General features: G+C 39.6%; 1 protein-coding gene and 1 long non-coding RNA gene across 6 annotated transcripts in view; both read left to right on the forward strand.

Moving 5' to 3' along the window:
- LOC122411279 (cyclic nucleotide-gated cation channel alpha-3) overlaps window positions 1-15,166 on the forward strand; it is a 177,779-nt gene that overhangs the window by 102,754 nt on the left and 59,859 nt on the right. The window lies entirely within an intron of this gene.
- Window positions 969-6,562, forward strand: LOC122411289 (uncharacterized). The gene is made up of 3 exons (XR_006261139.1): window positions 969-1,011; window positions 6,246-6,383; window positions 6,474-6,562. It is a non-coding gene; the product is annotated as an uncharacterized lncRNA (long non-coding RNA).

Raw genomic sequence — 15,166 nt, forward strand, 5'->3', positions numbered from 1 at the left:
AAATTTTAGTATGATACTTTTAAATATGTAAATTTTTTAAAAATGCAATAAAAAAACTCGAATTTTGAAAATTCTGATTGGTCAGACCCCTTAATTGCCAAACTCTGAGCTTCTTCACAGAAGGAGGTAAAGATTCGTATCGTCTAGTAACGAAGGTGGCTAGTTGGATGAGCCGAGTCCAACGCGCGGTATTGAGACGGAGTTTCGTATTCTAATGATCCCCGTTGCACGGCTTTGCAGTCGTATCGTTTCGGACGAAACTTTATCGCGAAAGCCAAGTCCACAGGACCCTTGAGCCCTGGTGAAACAGCCAGGGAGGAGGAAAGAGAGGGACGCAGCGGGAGGAGTTTGGTCCGAGCAAATATTTGCAAGTGGGTGGATTCGAAAATAGGAAATAAAGTTTGTCAGGAAGAGGAGGAAACTGGAGCGAGCTAGCGATACTCACCGTTTGCATATGCGTCCGTCGGAAGGATCGAAGCCAACTGGACAGTTTGGCAAACAAAAAACATTCGATTTATTTCAAGGATTTATCCTTGTCCGTTCGGCAGTATGAAATCGGAGGTAAAAGCAGCTGCGTAGAGTCGCTTTTGCGAATGCTTAACAAGGAATGCTCAACCTCCATTTTTTCTTGTCTTTTCCTATAATGAAAGCGGAATAGAAGATCGATTGAACGAGCAACTCTAAAGTAGCATCAGTTTTCGTATGATTCGGACTGCCACTCGCACAACATACATTCTCTGAGCATTCGATTCGACCGAGTCGCTGTTCCACTCGTTTTCCGACTGTTCGAGTGATCTCGCGCCGGCAAACCGAGCAAATATTCTTGCTTTTTGTCCCCTTGATAAATCCGATAAGCATCGACGCATGAAACGCTCAGAAAAGATTTGAACAATACAAACAAACGAGGCATCCAATTTGCATAAAAGACGTCGGTGAACTGGGGACTGGGCTGTTTCTCCACTGCAGCGGATCATTCGGCTGCCCAAGGCTTTTGCCAATATAATTTTCCAGGTAAAACACTATTTGCTCAAATGCCAAAATACACACATACCCAGCACACTGCACCCGTGCGCCCTTGCCAGGCACATACTATCACTCGAGTATCACGATTCTAGTCCGATGTCCGGGCTCGGTTTGATCCAAGGTGGTCGATTGCGACGGAGGTTTTATTCATTGCCATAGATTTCCCACTAATGGTAAGCAAATATTTGCCAGTCGTTGGAACTCGAATTACTCTCCAGTTAGTTTTTGCCAAGGGCATATTTCACCGGACGTTTTGTCCCAGATGATAACTCATTTCGCTTTCCTATGTCGACTATGTTTTCGTTAAGGCTTTGTATGCATACACTTGCAGCGGACGAGAAAACGTGATTTTCTTGATTTTTTTTTCGACAATAAAATAAATGTTTATTGAAAAACTGCGAACGACATTCATTAGTGCAAATGTTCATGTATTTGTACAATATTTTTGATGAAAACATTTCTCAAAATGGCGCAACTCCAGCTGGATTCCAGCAGCACCTTTTTTTCAGCATCAGTTGCAGTGGCGACTGAAAAAATATTAATCCGATGCATACCAAATTTATACCACTTATTTATTATAATGATAGCTCGAGCCTGGAAAAAGAATTTGTAAAAATGTTGATTTTAAAAAAAAATGGCGACAGTTTAACAAAAAATTCGTTTTTTGAGGTGCTAAACTTTCGGTTTTTTGTTACAATTTTTTTTCCAACAAAATACGAAATCCTTCGTCCAGGTTCAAGCTATTGTTATAATAAATGAGTGGTATAAATTTTGTATGGATCGGATTAATAGCTTTTTAATTAATACCTGTAAGAACTACGGTTACAGAGGCACTTTTTTCTACGAAGAACCCGTGAGAACAGTTCATACGCAGTAACTCTCGTTACTTCAGATAATCCACAAACGAACGGATCCAAAAATTCGTCTCATCATGAATCAATGCATGAATAAATTATTATCATGTCAATATACGATATACGAATGAAAAAGATCGTGAATGAATTTTCGCACTCGTGCATGGTCGTCTCTGCCGACGTATGATCGTGGAAACGATATTCGATATGAAAACGTTTCGATGTTTGGTGCATCAACTCGAAATGCCTAATTCGATGTTTTGGGTCCAATTTCCCTGTGCAAAAATCGCCTAAAGCAAGACTAACATTAATTTCCTTTGATCAACAAAACTGCGGAATATTTACCAAGAACAAACCTCACCTCCATGTTTTTATGAGCACACAGAGCAATGAAGGCGTATGCGGACGAAGAACAATGTATATAACTATGCATGATTAAACATAGCCGGTTAGAGCACACTATAGGACTTCGGAAGAGTGGCAGATTGACTTAGAGGCCACTATAACTATGGCCGGACGCATCACCGCTGCTCAATTTAACCCGAGTAAAGCTTATCAAGGTATGACCTACATAAGAGAGCGATGGTATGCAAATCAAGACTCATCTGACGAGGTCCGTTTAGCTTATCCCTCGTTAAAATTGCAAATTCTTTTTATTTCTACGCGCCACTTTATTAGCACCGTTGGTAGGCTTACCGGAAAACCGCTTAAAAGATTCATTGAGCCGGGGGGTGTTCTATGGGGAAAAACGAGGATCGCTGTGGCCTTCGGAAAAGCCATGGAGTTGAAGGAACTTGAAAAACAAAATGCGAGCATCACGTGCGCATTTCTCAATGAATTATTTTTTCGTCACGAATACTTTGGCGTGTTCTGTTAAATTTCGAAGTAAACGAAGTTGGGGCCTCGCGAAGTTCCTGCAACGGCCTTTTTCTCATGGAATATTGTGAAACTATGAAATTTTCCAGTTGAAATAAAAGCTGAAACTGGCACGAGGGACGAACGAAAATGGAGGAGCCGACAAAAAAGTGGTCTCGCTTCACAAGAGCGCGCGGTTGTTCTCGTGACTTTAATTACCACTTTCACACGAGAACGAGTGGAATGCGTTTAACGTCAAGCCTCATAAACAACTTGGTGGAAAATCTTTATGAGCGTAACGTAACGACCTCGGAGGTACTATAAAAGTCATCGGAAGACTTGGCGAATGTCTGACACTTTAGAATGTCCCTAAATTGTTCATTGGGTCGGTTCCCCCGTCCAAGTATTTCTCCGATGCCCCCGATAAACTGTGGCAAGCTTTTTCAACGCGAGACGTAGCTGAAAAAGAATATCCGAAAAAGGAGGAAAACGGGGATGGAAACACTCTGTAAAAATCGAATGAAAGACCCGACTCTTCGGTACGCTCTTCGTTTTTACGTGTACCTTAATTTCCTTTCATCCTTTATTTTCACAGTCCTACAGACCGTATAGGCTCGTGCACGGGAAAGACATTAAGAGTTCTCAAAAGATCGTTCACGCTCCAAGCATTTCTGGATTTGAGTGAGAGGAATAGTTAGCAGGGAAGTTGAGGGCGAACGGAAAGTAAGCTGTAACAGTTTTCTTGCTCAAGGGTGCCGGGAGACATTAAGGGAAGAAAAAAACAGCTCGGAATATGTTACGTAACGAGAATCGAATAACTCTCTTTCTCTGATTTGGATGGAAGCTTTCGGGCACTGAATTTTCATGGAAAAATTGAGCATCCGAAAAAAATGCACTTTGCTATAAGAACGTTTCTCAATATTTTTTTCCGAACATTCGAAGAAAAAACGGATGGTAAATTCACCGCGTGTCTCAAGCCGTATTCAATGTTGAGGGATAACGCGTGTGGACAGCTCGAATATTCGCGATTAAACCGCGTGATAAACTCGCATAGCTCATCGTTCGTGTGTCGAGAAAAAAAATTTGTTCGTTGTACCAAATCCGTTTCGTTGGACGGAAAATTTGACGGGTCCAAAAATATTGGTTCTTCAGCTGAATCATGAAAATTTCTCGAAGGCGGTTCAACCGGGTCAGTTAACCATTTTAATCGAACGACTGGTATGACTCGATTTTTCGTGCATACTTTCCAGTTTGCTCCAAGAAATAGTCGCTTGGATCTCAATGATTTTTGCACAATAACGAGTTCAAAGACTCGAGACTCTTCACAAGGAAAAGCGCATTTCCACCTGCTCCCGAGACTTTTCGAAAACTCTTTCCTTGAAAACATTCTGGAGGAGAATTGATCCAATGATCGATCGGATGAATAAACGAATGAATTCATTTTCCTGATTCTTTATTGGCTGATTCTTTATTCGTCCAGCTCCACACCACGAATTATTTCGTTTTAAAAATGTTTTGCGTCTCCATCGAAATATTTTAATTGAGAGAAACAAAATTTTCCGTCGAAAATATTTTTTTCAGTAGAAAATCACAACTTTGGTCGTTCGTTTTTCATCGATCTCAAAATCCATGTCACTCTCCGATAACCCGATTGAACCACGAAGCAAACAGATCGCGAGTATCGAAACATATAAGCAAAATGAAATATATTCTGTCGTCAGAGCTCGACTCGACAGAAAAAAATTATCTTCATTTTATTTTGTATTCTTAAATCGTTGCGAGTCAGCATTCCAAAATGAATGCGTTCGTCGTATAGCGTCGGATTGGCACAGAATTTGCTTATCATCTTTTAATTTAGCAGAGCAAATGCAGAAAATATGTCTGAGCATACGATCGTATGCGAGTGCTCATCGAATTTTTATTCCCGTGTTCGGATCGATTCCAGTTTGCGAGAAGTCGAGCTCTGCATATCGCAACTGCGTATGTATAGGCGAATATACGTGGGCAGATACTCATAACAAGGTTCGGGGGGTTTATATATAAATTCTGTTGTTCATATGATAGGCACTCTCCAATCGAATTCTCCATTTTTATGGATCGAGAGCTTGACACCGGTTTGAAGGATCCGCTCTCCAAAACGTGTACAAACTGCTACTTGTAAAGTTTCAACGATCGTGAAAAGAATCGAAAATCTGACAATTTCGAAAAACACTTAATTCGGGCAGTTAAAACGATAACACGAGAAAGCAACAATTTTTCGTGCTACCCAAGAATTGAGAAGAAATAAGTATTCAAATTGTTGCATTGAAAATGGAATTTTGTTGATCCAACAAAATTCATTTGGTCGAAATTTATTTTGTTGATTCAAACACTGATTATTTGTAGTTCTTATGCCGCGGTTGAGGTGAACAGATCTTTGGTTGTATCTTGAGAAAATGGCTTGAAAAAACATTTTGTTGCTATATGACTATAGATGTTTGGTTGATTTCTCAGGATATTTGCACTTAGGATCGTATTTTACGGGTGTCTGAATTGAGTAGATTTTTACTCCGTAATTAAAGATATAATCACTTTAAATTAATTTCAGAATTATTAATTCTAATGTAAATAAATTTTTTCATCTTATCTTTTGGCGAATGAAATGACAAGGCATTAATTAAAATCGGGGATCCATCACCGACCGAACCCAAAATTTCATTCGTCCCTGGTGAAAATACTATAGTTTTCTATGTCAAAAGTCGCATTAGAGAGCGCAGAATTGTAAATTGAAACAAACGTTTTTCACCGCGTCAACAAATTATTTTGCACTCATCCACAATATTTTGTTCGACGTATTCGACTATTTTATTTGATTCAGGCAACAAAACTTCGTTTTCAGTGTGCCATCATATTTTCACATCGAATGACCGATTCCTCAAAATTGACCTTCACCATATACTTTTCATTACTTATCAATATTCACTTTTTAATCTCCACTAGGGTATATTAGCGCGCGCTGAAGCGCGCGTATAGGGGTTTATTAGCGCTGCTGCGCCCAAGAAAAGCTTATAACCACTCGCGTATACATCACTGCCAAATTGATAGTAAACAACTGTGAAATTGACAGCAAGACTCCGAATTTGAAAGCCCCAGCGACCAATCATAGTACGAATAAAGCGACAACAATGCCCCTCGTTGGTGACCAACTTCGGACGTTACTCACCAACTTTTTAGAAGGGGATTTTACTTTTTTACTTTGCCATCCTCTTGCACGCAATACCAAAAGTTAATAGGTTCGTTCGTCGAACAAAATTGGACCAACGATCGAGCGATTTGCTCATTTTTTAAATTGGCTACGAAGAAAACAATGACGGGGAGAATAGTCGAAAAACTGAGTGCTGTTTAACGAGAGAAGTAATGCATATATACATAGAGCAGGGAGAAAATAACCCGCTCGCATGACTCAGCCTACTATAGCAACGTCGTTGAATTGGTATTTTTTGTTTGTTTATTTGGATTAATTTCCTTCGTTAGGTAAAACGCCCGTGGCATTTTCGAACAAAGCTCTGGTAATCACTGCAATTTCCCGGGCTATTGTGAGCTTCGGAACGACGGCGAGAGCAAGAACGGAGCTATTATTGCTGTTGCATCAAGAGACGCGTTATACCGGTAGTGAGAACCACTGCTCAAATCCCCTTTTTTTATTTCTCCAGAAAAGAGAGCTTTCACCTTGTGTATATCTTTATTAAATTCCCTTTGCAGGTAGAGTCAGCCCTATGGGAAATTACGCAAAGCTCATGAAAAAAATGAGACGAAATCTGCCACTGATATTAACCAATCGAATCTGCTCGCTGCACCTCATTTTTTATGCAATCAAATCCATCGGATCCCTCGAACGCGGATAACAGACTTTAGTCAAATCTTCCGACTGCTGGGAGAGATCTGCCAATTAATTTCCATGAAGGATCCACTGGACTGGCGACGAGCACAGACCAGTCGTCGGAACGTCGAGTCTCGTGATGTTTATACGTCATTTTTTGTATAAAAACTCAAACATCGAGTTCTACGAATATTGTGGAAGATCAAAATGCTTGAAATCTTGGGCGTTAAGATTAAAATCAAAGGAGGAATGAAGAAGTTTTTGCTGTCAGATGATTCCGATTTCTATAGGAATTACACAGGAACAAGAAAAAATTTACTGCGCTCGTTGAATTACAAATATTGAACGTTTGAAGCTTTCCTACTGGGGTCACGATTCATCGGTGAAATTGAAAGACACCGAAGTCTGCAATGTTCGCGAGCCCAACGAAACGAATGAGAAAAAGAATGAGTTACAAATGTTTTTTCGTTTATTTTATCGGACTTGCAAATTTCAGCATCACAGAATTGATGGTTTTATCATCATTTGGAAATTGATAAAGATTTTCATCAGGTTTTGTACTTTCGCATCTACTGAGAATTTTTCTAAAGGCTTGGCATATTAACTCGTAGACAGTACACTGGTGCAAATTTGCACCCACGAAAATTTCAAGTGTCTAGAACTCCAAAATTCCTTTCTCCAATTTTCCCATTTTTCTATAATGAAACTTCATTTTTCAATTTTTCTAACGACTGTAATCGATTACTAAGGAATTCTTACCCCCAAAAAGTCCCGTTGTAAGAGCAATTCCACACATTCATCGATGAAATAAAAAGTTTTGAAAAGTCCAAGTGCAAATTTGCACCAGTGTGTGGTGAGTGTGTGACCTTAAAGGGAGTGTGGTGTCTACGGGTTAAATCGAGCGTCTTAGCAGATTGGCAACTAGTTGTTATCACATTTGGAACAAAGTGTTGAGAAAAACTAGTAAAAGTGTGACTTATTTCAGTGAACAGAGGCGGATCGTGAAATATTAATTCTGCTGAAACTTTGTATGCCAACGTGCCACAAAGTTCTGCGGTTATATCGATCAGGCAGTCCCGGAATATTGAAGCGCGAAGCTCTTGCACTATTTATGTATACAGAAGGTGAAAAGTTGGCCAAAAAACGTGGACAAAGTACGATGGATGAGTGCGAGGAGTAGAAAACGAAAAGCACCAAAGACTTTATATTCCCCGGAGCTGTATGACTAACAGTCTACGATACTTTCGATCTGATACACGTTGCACTATAAAACATGCACAGAACAAAAATAAAAGTCGCTGAGATTTCCCTATACTCCCTTCATCCTTCAGATTCTTATTTATAATTCACAAAGTCATGTGTACAAAGTTCGAAAAGTAAGACACAAAATTGCACTCTAACGTTTCCCGAAAATCTTCTTCCGCGAGACATTTCAAATAATCTATTATTTAAACTCGAAGTGTGGCTGTTTGGGTCTTCAATCTTCGCACGTCATTCAGAAAAACGTTCAAAATCATTCTCAGCCATCTTTTGAAAATTGATAATATCACGGAAATTCTCTACGAAAAGAACAAATTTAAGGTAGTTCATGCACCAAACGATTTTCTCAAGAAAATCTCAAAATTTCAACAGATTTTAAGATTAAATGTTTTTTTTATCAAATTTTAAAAGCTTCGTCTTATTCGTTGTTGAGATAAACGTGCTTAAATATGACGAAAAATACACAGAGTTTTAAGGACTATGCGTAAAAAATCGTTTATCTTTCCATATTACGAGTGAACGCTCGTTACGAAGTTTATGAAAAAGTACCCAATAACAGTAAAGTGTATTAATGAAGGTTTAGGAAAAAATTCGAGACAATTGTCTTACTAGTAATAAAAATATATTACCTTAAAGATTAAAAGAAATTAGTAATGAGCACGCTTTTTGCTTATTTCGGCATTTTGTTTCTTCATGGCTTGGCCCATTCCTGTCATAGCCTTCTGTCTTTTTATTAACATTTTTTTCTTGATCAATTTCCCGTTGTGTTTTCCCTTTGCGCTCTCTAATGCGATTTTTGACATAAAAACTATAGTATTTTCGCCAGGGACGAACGAAATTTTGGGTTCAGTCAGCGAGGATCGCCGATTAAATAATGGCTTGTAATTTCATTCGCCAAAAGATAAGTTGAAAAAATTTATTTACAATTTCTAATTAATAACTCTGACATTAATTTGAGTGATATTTTTAACTAGGAGGTAAAAATCGTCTCAATTTAGACTCCCATAAAATACGATCTTACGGGCGTAATGTACTTTAAGTAGACGAGAAAGTCGAAAGTCGAAAGAGAAAAGTGGAAGTAACGAACTCCGATGAACCCCTCAGCGCAGAACTTTGTCGGACTTGACGAAAAGTCACGTGTACATTTCGGCTGGTAGATATGACGAAAGACCCCAAAAAACATGCGCCCTGTCTTCTTTTGTTAAAAGGTCGTTGTACCGAATATCAAATAAACCAAAGAGGAAGTGGACAAAGAAAAATAAAATGAAGTAGGAGAGAAATAGCGAGAGAATGAGAGGAAGGTGGAGCGAGGAATGCGGAGAGCGCAGGAAGAAGATCGTGTGTGCGGATGCGGATGCGGAGCAACGTGTCGTCGTTGAGTCGAGCAAGCCCTCAGGACGGCTTGAATACCAATGTCCCTGATGGGAGCCAAGATTTCCTCTTCGCCCAGTTTCGTATTCCTTTTTTTGTCTCCCATCTCTCGGTGTTGGACTTCTCTGTTTCTCTTTCGAACTTGACGCGGTGCGGTGAAGATGTTCAAGAGGCGGAAGCGAAGAAAGTGGGGAAAAAGAATGAGGATCACTACGGGGCAGGTCTTGACTATATTTTTATTTCCTTGGGGAAAAACTACCGAACGTACATTTTGTATGTATGTGTGTTGGAGCAAGGTGAATGGGTATTTAACGCTGGATCGTGTGCAGTGCAGCGTGGGAAACATTTCCAGAGGCACTGGCCTGTCCCGTGCCACCTGGAGGATTAGAGAACAAAGAGCTAAGCTCACAGATGGTCTTATACACTTCGCTTGAAAAATAGAGAAGATTCTTTACTTCCCACTGTGTCTCGCGTTCCTTTTTCTTACGAGGAAACTCAGAAAACAACATCAACGAGATTGCCCCTTTTCTCTTTTCTCGGGGCCTCGAAAATTTAGTAACAAGCTCAGTGATAACTCGATTCATACGATTTCCTTAAGATAATCTTCAAATTTAAACAGAATTTAAATGGCTAGTCGACCGACACGCATATCAAATTTTAAAGGCTTCGTCTTATTCGTTGTTGAGACAAACGTGTCTAAATATGAAGAAAAATACACATGACTATTGAAACTATATGCGGAAAAAATCGTTTATCTTTCCATATGAAGAATGTGAACGCTTCTTACGAAGTCTATGAAAAAGTACACAATAACAGTGAAGTATATAACGAAGGTTTGTTTCTTCTTGGCTTGGCCCATTCCTGTCATAGCCGCCTGTCTTTTTATTAATACTTTTTCCTTGATCCATTTCCATTTGTGTTTTTCCTTTGCCCTTTCTAATGCGATTTTTGACATAAAAACTACAGTATTTTCGCCAGGGACGAATGAAATTTCGAGTTCATTCAATGATCGATCACCGATTAATCAATGGCTTGTAATTTCATTCGCCATGAGACAAGTTGAAAAAATGTGTCTACAATTTCGAATAAATAACTTTGACATTAATTTAAAGTGATTATATCTTTAATTAGGAAGTAAAAATCGATCCAATTTAAACACCCATAAAATACAATCCTTCTGGCATGATACACCTTAAAAAATCATTTTTAGCTTCAACCATACGATATTGAACGCTCCGAAGACATTTGTCATCGTTCGAACAATACGACAACTCGAATTTCTGATAACGAAAACAAATGAAGATCCATTCATCAGCGTTACAGTACTCCAAGCCTCGATCGTAACGTCATTTTATTCAATCACCTCTTGAACTTTGCAACTCTGAACCGAGATTAACACGCGGAGTAGTTGGAGAAACGAGAAACAGGAAATGGATTTCAGATACCGAGTTCTCGGTCCGGATAAATCACTAAACCGTGGTATTTCCCTCTAGTCCTTAACGTATCTTTGGATAGCTTTACGTAGCTTTAAATGAAAAAGGGCGAATCGTTTATTCACGTATGGGGCTCCCGAGCCGTTACTGAGTCGCGCTTTTTCGACTTCGTGTATCTTCAATTTCCGGTAATGCGCATACCCTCGAAATTCATTGGTACGATTTTTACGCACGATGCAACGCGGGAGACCCGGAGCGGATGTGACGAACTCGAACTTCCCTGTTTTCGTGGCTTACGCCGGATGGATCGGAGCAAGTTTTTCACACACACGAGCAACCATTCACCAAAGACCCAATGAAATATCCGCCTTCGCAAATTACTTCGATACTCTCGTACCTTTCGCACCAATCAATAATTAAGGACTCGTGATCCCCCGTAACACACGGATCTCACGCAGGCACCAACACATAAAAATGAACATTTTTACTATCATTTATTTCGCATAGCGATGTTAATATAACTCGACAGATTTTGATGAAACTTTGTGCGGAAGTGTGTCGGGTTCTGAAATGACGCACAAGGTAATTTTTATCCTCGAAAAAAGCACGTGGCGATCCTCTTTTCGCACCGCAACGAGCAATCGACTGATGCAGATTTTTTCATACCGATAGTTTGTCTGTCAGAGAGGAACAAGCTACTTTTCGTCCCGAAATAATCTGCAGTTCCTCTACTTCTGTAATCGCCTTTTTACGTTGAAACGGATGAACAGATTTTGGTGGAATTCGGCAGAGAAACTTCGTAGATTAGAAAGCAGCGTATTTTCGGTCCAGACAACCCGCTCGGAACAAAATAGTCGATTCCTTCAGTGAGATGATTTTTGTCACGTCAAAACTGTGCAATGATTATTTTGAACGCCTGAACGTCCGAAAAGCATTCGTTCTTTGAAAATGAATTCGATTGAATTGAAATTGAAAATATTGGCGATGGAAAAACGAGCGAAAAAGTCATTTCGTTGACTAAGGCTTCGTCGTTTTTTGCTACTCTGACCAATACGTAGCGTCAAGATTTTTGGCTTTTAATTGAAAGTCTCACCTTCAAACTGCACCAAATTTAAGGGCAGTTTTTCTCAACAGACGAACTCAAACCATTCTCGAGAGCAATTGTGACGAAAGAGCTGTAATAAACTGGTACGAAGGTGGATAAAATCACGAGAACGGTTGAATCTGCGATGGAGAACCGCCAGCTCGTCGCGGTCGAGCAGCGAACCTCCCGTGACGCCTCAAAATGGGATTTTCCTGGTGCATTCCTCAAGTGGAAAAGAGTGTCGGTATTCTCATGCAACGAAGAGCGCGCTATTGACGCAGCGCGGTATCTCAAGATTCTAGAACCTCGAGCACGAGATGTTTCTCTGTATAGATTGCACAGGCATATAGGAATTCATGAGAAAAGAAACCCCGTCTGTCCGTCTGTGTACGTACATAAAGCGGAGACGACGAGCTTACGGACTGCGGAAAAGAAAAATGCCGGAATACCGAAGACAAACGTTTTTCCTGATATTTCTGTGCGGTGCGCCGTTAATGAGATGTCAAGTGGTAACTGACGGCCCTCATAGTCTCCAGTATCATTTATTTTCATCTGCCATCCGTTATGTAAACCACCGGAGTACGCACTTGGATGACACTCGGAGCAGGGAAGAGCTCCTCGCTTCTCTGTATCATTGCACCTGGTCTGCTGTTTTTTATTTGGAATCTTTTCTATTTGGAATTTCTGGTCCTGAATTTATGCCTGGAAAATCGAAGGATTTCAAAGGGAAAAGCCCTCCGGGGGTTCGTATTTGAGGGTCCATTTGAAGTTTCATAAATTGGGTGATTCATTTTTCGAGCCGTTCGGCTGGACTCCGATGCAAGCTTTCTGGATTTTGTGCAAAGTGCAATAGCTTCTTTTTTGAATAATGATAATTTGGGAGGATTTTGAGGTTTAGAAACATCCGAAGACAATTGGAGGCCTCGAAACATCCAAGATGAATTTAAAATGTTCAAGTAGAAACAAGCGTTTGAAAATTTAAGGGAAAAATAGGTTCGAAAGGTCGATACGGCTTGAAACGTCGCTGAGTGCTTTCGAATTTGTAAGAATTTTTTAATCGACTTGAAACGCGTCGCAACGTCAAGCACAGTCTTGGAATTATCATGGAGAATTTTCGAAAAACTTTGAGACGAGGACGTGCGTGAGCCTCGGAGGAATAACAAAATAAAAAAAAGCTCTCGGAGGAATGAAGAAGTAGCTGTGAGATTTGGATCTTCCCTCGAAGATTTCTTCTCCGAGAAGCAGCGAGCAACCGCAAGCTCAGACGGAAGGAGACGTGGCGTACGACTGAAAAGGTTGATAATTCAATTAGCCACGAAATGGCACGCTGATCCTTTAATCCCAGACCCAAAAGAGGGTACACACACCTGTGGTTTACGTACCAAGATGAGTTGCATCTCTATCACCTATGACTTGTACGTATGCACGATGATACGACGGAAATTTTCGTCGCACGGTATATACTACCGCGTGTATGAGTTCGTAATAGAAATCTCCAGGGTTTTGACAGTTTTTTTTCTCGAGGAAAAATCTCCATGAAACTCGGCCCGACAAGGCGAAAAATTGATTATTTCCAAAATAAATGTGCACAAACTATTTTCATTTTTGTTATCATTACTATCCAAGTGCAATTAATCGATTAAATTTGGCTGAAAAAATAATGTTGATTATTATGCCAGTTTGCCTGGAGATCTTCGAACTCCGATTGAAATCAAGTTTGTTAAGGTAGTTCATACACAAAACGATCCTTTCTTAAAAAAGTATTGAATTTTACACAGAGTTTAAATGGACAGTCGACTGACACGTATATTAAATTTTAAAGAGCTCGTCTTAAAAACGTACGCAATAACAATGAAGTATAGAATGAAGGTTTGAGAAAAAATTCGAGACGATTGTCTTACTAGCAGTAAAGATATATTACGTTAAAGATTGAAGGAAATTGGTAATGAGCACTCGTAACCTTACGTTTGCTTATTTGGGCATTTTGTTTATTCTTGGCTGGGCCCATTCCTGTCATAGCCTTCTGTCTTTTTATTAACACTTTTTTCTTGATCCATTTCCCTTGTGTTTCCCTTGCGCTCTCTAATGGGATTTTTGACATAAAAAACTGAATTAAAATAAATTTTAATAAAAAATTGGAAAAAAAACGATTTTTCATAAAAAAGAAAAATTAAGGATTGAAAAAAAGAAAATTTTCGCCAGGGATGAATGAAATTTTGGGTTCGGTCAGTGATGGATCCCCTTTGAATTATAATGGCTTGTAATTTCATTCGCCGAAAGATAAATTTATTTACAATTTCGAATTAATAACTTTGACATTAATTTAAAGTGATTATATTTTTAATTAAGGAGTAAAAATCGATCCAATTTAGACGCCGATGAAATACGATCTTTCGGGCATGATCTACCTTAACACGAACTAAGAGACGAAAAAAACCAAGATTTGATTTTTTTAAGAGTGAATATGAAGGGAAAAAAGTGGTGAAATACGGAAGTGTGCGCGAGACGAGATATTAATGAAGCTCCGAGTGAACCTCTCGAGCGAACGAGCCGATCCGTCTCGTTGATAATACGCCTCGGTCTCTTTCTTCTCAACAGACACGTCACTAATTCGTTTGTTGAACTCGTCTGTTCCCACTTTTCGCATTAATAAACTCGAGCATTCGGGGCGTCTAACACAATCGACACTTGATGATACAGCGTTTATTGATTTTTTATTCATTCCAAGCCCTTCATTACACTCGACTAGTAGCTCGAGAAAAATTGATTTTTAAGTAAAACCATAAAGTCGAGATATATCGGGTTTGAAAAAATCCTCATTTCTAGACGCCTCGATTTTCCGCTACGACCCTGAAACTAGAAAAGTACAAAAACCCAAAAGTCTTCACGCCTGGGAAGTAAATTTTGTTAAAATATGAAAATATTTTCACTGAATAACCTCTCCAACAATTCTATTCATTCCAACCAAGTTTCGTTAAACTATAAAAAAGTTATTCGTCACAATATTCCTAAAGACTCATTCTAATTCAGTTCTCGAATTGACACGGGACAATTATGCCTCCCATTGAGACCGATCATGATCAAATCAAAGTATTTCGAAAGCTAGTTTCACCAACTCGTCCGACTTATGTGAGAAGCGTTAAATGGAAATATTCATGAAGCCAGGACGAAGCAGGGAGGCTGTTAAGGAGCAGAGTGAGAGGCCCGTCCGCATAATATATTCATGTCAGGACGCGAGGTGACACCGAAAAGTTAACATCTACCCGAGAAATTTTCAAACAAATGCAAATTTCCCAAAGGTCTACTGCACCGATCGAGTTTTTGTGCCGGTGGAATCTCGCCAGTTTCCGCGACCGCCCTCCTTCGTCCTCGATTGCTAGCCCTTGGCAATGTATCCGAGCTTCAGTTGATCACAACGAATGAGCAG

Source organism: Venturia canescens, chromosome 5, assembly GCF_019457755.1.
Source record: "Venturia canescens isolate UGA chromosome 5, ASM1945775v1, whole genome shotgun sequence".
NCBI classification, from domain to species: Eukaryota; Metazoa; Arthropoda; class Insecta; order Hymenoptera; family Ichneumonidae; genus Venturia; species Venturia canescens.